The 5318-nt window shown below is 40.7% G+C and overlaps 1 pseudogene; it reads left to right on the top strand.

The window, feature by feature from the left end:
- On the top strand, positions 3635-3981 carry Gm13323 (predicted gene 13323; annotated as a pseudogene).

The following is a 5318-nucleotide window of genomic DNA, read 5'->3' as shown; positions in this document are numbered from 1 at the left end:
CCTGAGTTTTATCCCTGAGAGATGGTGAGTGAAAGGAGAGTATTGGCTCCTGAAAGTTGTTCCCTCTCCTCCATATAAATAATACACACACACACACACACACACACACACACACACACACTCACACACTAAATTTATAAAAAAAATTAAAATGAGGTACGAAGCAATGGCTCAGGGGTTAAGAGCACTGACTGTTCTTCTAGGAGACTCAGGTTCAGTTCCCTGTCCTCACATGGCAGCTCACAAATGCCTGGAACTCCAAGATCTGAGACCCTCACATAGTCATACATGCAGGCAAAACACCTGTGGAAAGCCTTCTGGGGGCCGCTTCACAGGAATCTGACATTGGCCAAGGACAAGGAAATGGTCTTCTGGCAGGAATCTGACATTGGCCATCACAAGGAAGTAAGTTTTCACAAGAATCTAACTTCAGGCTATAATAGGGAAGTAGGTTAAGGCAGGAACTTTAACCTTAGGTTAGAACAGAAGAAGTAGGCTTCAGGCAAGATTTTGGGCTTGGACAAGGAAGTGGGCTCAAGTATTTTGGTTATTATGACAAGCCCTTTTAAATAACTGTCACAAGAGTAATCACTGGACTTTGCTTACTATCTTGCTAGTTCCTTATTGTACTACTTGTCCTTAATACTTGCATGTAATTAAAATGCTATAAAAGCAGACTGGGAAAATTAAATTTGCCTTCAGTCTTAGCCTTGACTGGGGTCATGCTACAATGTTGTCTAACTGTCTTTTTTCCTTTTAATCTTCACTCTTGCGCTAGAGAACCAGTTGACTGACTGAGCAGGCTTGGTCAAACACCAATGCACAGAAAATAATAAATCCTTATAAAAAATTAGAAAGAAAAAGTGTCTCAGTGAAATCAGGTGGAATGCACACCACAGGCAGCAGATGTCAACGGCAGCCTGCTTTTCTCTAAAAAGCTGCTTGTTCACTCTGGTTTTAAACTACTACATTAAAATAAGTTTTTAAAAAAGATTTATTTATTTATTTTACATATACGAGTACATTGCCACTGTCTTCAGACACACCAAAGGAGGGTATCGAATCCTATGGTTGTGAGGCATTGTGTGGTTGCTGGGAATTGAACTCAGGACCTCTGGAAGCATAGTCAGTGCTCTTAACCTCTGTGTCATCTCTCCAGCCCCACAAAATAAAATTAAAATTTCTTTTTGTTTATTTCCTGAGACAGTTTTTCTGTGCAGCTCTGTCTGTCCTGGAACTTGCTCTGTAGACCAGGCTAGCCTCGAGCTCATAGAAATACTCCTGCTTTTGTGCTACTATCACCTGGCTAAAAATTATCTTAATTGAAAATTAATTATGATATGGAGCTTGTGGTAATTTGATAGATTACACTAAGCAGGGGAAACAGTTCTAAATCAATCAATCAATCAATCAATCAATCAATCTCTCCCCACTGACACACATTTTCATCAGAAATCTTTTGAGGTGCTCTGAGGTTAAAAAATCATACTGACTAACCAACCAACCAATCAGCCACCAAAAGTACCTGCCAATTCAAATGGCTTTGGATGGTTGGAATCACACTTGGATACAGTGTAGCATTTCTTGGCAAAGCCAGATGTACCTTGGGAATGCTTACCACATCCTCTTGGTAATATTTTTATTTTTAAGATTTTACTTAGCTTTGTTAAAAGGTATAATTGCCACATTAAAATTGCATATATTAAGCTGGAAGTGATGGACCATGCTTGAGATTCCAGCACTTGGGGAGTGAAGGCGAGAGGATCAGGGGTTCAAGACCATCATTGGCTGAATAGTGAATTAAAGGTCTGGACCTCACAGGACCCTGAATTAAAAAAAAAGCATATATATGTTTTGTTATACGTATACATAGTGAAATGATTATCTAGGGTGATTAGCATATTTATTTCCTCCATAGTTATCTCTTTTTGTGTGTGTGTGTGTGTGTGGTGGGAACTTTTTTCTTCATTAATTAATTTATTCATTTTTTATCCTTATCACAACCCCACTCCCTTCTGTCCTCCCAGTCCCACCTTCACAAGCCCCCTCCCCAATTCGGCCTGTAGATTGTAGCATAGTTATCCTGTACTTTATGGCTAATATCCACTCATAAGTGAGTACATATCATGCTTGTCTTTCTGGGTCTGGATTACCTCACTCATGATATTTTCTAGCTCAATCCATTTACTTGTAAATTTCATGATGTCTTTGTTTTTAATAGCTGAGTAATATTCCATTGTATAAATGTACCACATTCTTTTAATCCATCCTTTTGTTGAGGGACATCTAGGTTGTTTTCAGTTTCTGGGTATAATGAATAAAGCAGCTATGAACAGTTGAGCAAGTGTCCTTGTGGTATGGTGGAGTATCTTTTTGGTATATGCCTAGGAGTGGAGTAGATGAGTCTTGTGGTAGAACTATTTGAAGTTGTCTGAGAAACTGCCAAATTGATTTCCAAAGTAGTTGTACAAATTTGCACCCCCACCAGCCATGAAGGAGTGTACCTCTTTCTCCACATCTTCAAGAGCATGTGCTGTCACCTGAGTTTTTGATCTTAGCTATTCTGACAGGTCTAAGATGGAATCTCAAAGGCATTTTGATTTGCATTTCCCTGATGACTAAGGATACTGAACATTTCTTTAAGTGCTTTGTGGCCATTAGAGATTCCTCTGCTGAGAATTCTCTGTTTAGCTCTATATCCCATTTTCAAATTGAATTATTTTGTTTGTTAATGTATAATTTCTTGAAAAATTTTAATATACTTTGGATATTAGTCCTCTGTTAGATATATGTTTGGTGAAGACCTTTTCCCATTGTGTAGGCTGCTGTTTTGTCCTGTTGATGGTGTCCTTTGCTTTACAGAAGCTTTTCAGTTTCATTTAGCTATTCTGTTTTTCCATATGAAGTTGAGAATTGCTCTTTCAAGGTCTGTAAAGTGTTGAGTTGGAATTTTGATGGGAACTGTATTGAATCTGTAGATTGCTTTTGGTAAAAATGGCCATTTTCACTATGTTAACCCTCCAATCCGTGAGCATGGGAGATCTTTACATCTTCTGAAATTTTCCTCAATTTCTTTCTTCAGAGACTTGAGGTTCTTGTCATACTTGTCTTTCTCTTGCTTGCTTAGAGTTACACCAAGATATTTCATATTATTTGTGGCTATTGTAAAAGGTGTTGTTTCCCTAATTTCTTTCTCAGCCTGTCTATGGTTTATATGAAGAAAAACTACTGATTTTTTTTTTTAAAGTTAATTTTGTACCCAGCCACTTTGCTTAAGGTGTTTATCAGCTATAGAAGTTATCTTGTAGAATTTTGGGGGTCCAAAGAGAGAAGCAGATAGTGTTTGAAATCTTTAATACCCCAGTCACGTACATGGCCATTCAGGCAGAACTGTTCTTGTATGTATCTGGGCACACAACTGGCATTGTCATGGACTCTGGTGACAGGGTCATGTATACAATGCCCATCTATAAGAGCTACTCACCCTTCCCCACACCATCTTGCTTCTGGACCTGGCTGGTTGGGACCTGATATACTATCTCATGTAGGTGCTGACTGAGCAGGGCTGCAGTTTTACCACCACTGCTGAGAGGGGAGTTGTTTATGAGAGAGGAGTTTATGAGAGGGGAGTTGTTTAGGGAGAAGCTGTGCTATGTTGCCCTGGATTTTGAGCCACAACATCAACCGCAGCATTCTCCAGTTCCTTGAAGAAGAGTTGTGAGCTGCCTGATGCGCAGGTGATCACCACCAGCAATGAGTGATTCTGGAGTTCAAAGGCTCCCTTCTAGCTTTCCCTACTGGGAATGGAGTCCTGTGGCTTTCATGAGACCTTCAACTCCATCATGAAGTGAGATGTGGACATCAGCAAAGACCTGTGTGCCAGTACAGTGCTGTCTGGTGGTACCATCATGTATCTAGGCATTGTTGACAGGATGCAGAGGGATAACACCCAGCACAATGAAGATTAAGATTATTGCTCCCACAGGGTCCCCAATGGAGGAGATAGAGAAAGGACCCAAGGAGCTGAAGGGGTTTGCAGCCCTATAGGAGGAACAACAGTATGAACCAACCAGTACCCCCAGAGCTCCCAGGGACTCAACCAAAGAGTACACATGGAGGGACCCATGGCTCCAGCCACATACATAGCAGAGGATGGCCTTGTGGGACATCAGTGGGAGGAGAGGCCCTTGGTCCTGTGAAGGCTCGATGCCCCAGTGTAGGGGAATGCCAGGAAAGGGAAGTGGGAGTGGGTGAGTTAGTGAATGAAATAGGGAGGTTTTCGGAGGGGAAATGAGGAAAGGGAATAACATTTGAAATGCAAATAAAGAAAATAATCTAGTAAAAAAGAAATAATAAAAAAAAAGAAAAAAAGAAAGACTGTTGCTCCTCTCGAGTGCAAGTACTCAGTTTGGATTAGTGGCTCCATGCTGGCCTCACTGTTCACTTTCCAGTAGATGTGGATCAGCAAGCAGGAGTATGGCAAGCCATTATCCACCCTCACTGCTTCATAGAAGGACTGAGCAGGTGCCAGGCATCTGCTGCATGAGCTGATGTGAAGCATCGATTTGCCCAGGCAAATGCGTACACCTCATCTAGTCTCATGAAACTGGAATAAATAAGCCTTTGAAAAAGAAAAGAAACACAAACTTGAAGCTTGTATCTGGTATCAGCACTGGACCGTAGCACTTGTTGCTGAGTTTTGACCTTGTACTCAGGTTAACAGTTCCCTTGGTATATGTTTAACACCCTGTGCATATCTTGATTTAGCCATAATCCATGTGGCTCGGGCCCTTCGTGGCTGAGGAGAGCACACTGTGGATGAGAAATCCCCAGCCTGGTGGATCTGTGTGAGCACCAAGTAGTGACGGTCTGTGCAGGGTGTTAACTGACCACAGACTTCCAGGCTTTCCTGAGTCTGGGAAGGGTTCCTGAACCAGTTACCACTTCCATCTTGCTGGTCTATGAGAGTGAGAATCCGAGCCTTAGGGCCCAGTTTCCGTGTTCTTTTTTGTTTTTGTTTTCCCCTTCTGACTGACATGGGTTGTTACTTGACTCGAATAGGGAACGTTTTCATTAACACCAGTAAATGTATCCATCCTTTTAAATTTATGTAAGGTTTTTTGCATTCAAATCTTTAAGAAATGACAAATTTTGGTTTTCTGCTGTTTAGTGAGAACATTAGGCCCCAGCAATGTACAGAAAATAAAAATAAAATTGTGTACAGAAAAATAAAAGTGCTAAAGTACCAAACCAAAAAACCCAAAAAACAACAACAAGAAAAAAAAAGAATTTTGGTGTCTCTTACATATATTATCATA

Source organism: Mus musculus, chromosome 2 (genome assembly GCF_000001635.26).
Source record: "Mus musculus strain C57BL/6J chromosome 2, GRCm38.p6 C57BL/6J".
Taxonomy (NCBI): Eukaryota; Metazoa; Chordata; class Mammalia; order Rodentia; family Muridae; genus Mus; species Mus musculus.
Note: the sequence above shows the minus strand (reverse complement) of the source record. Positions and strands in the feature narration are given on the sequence as shown.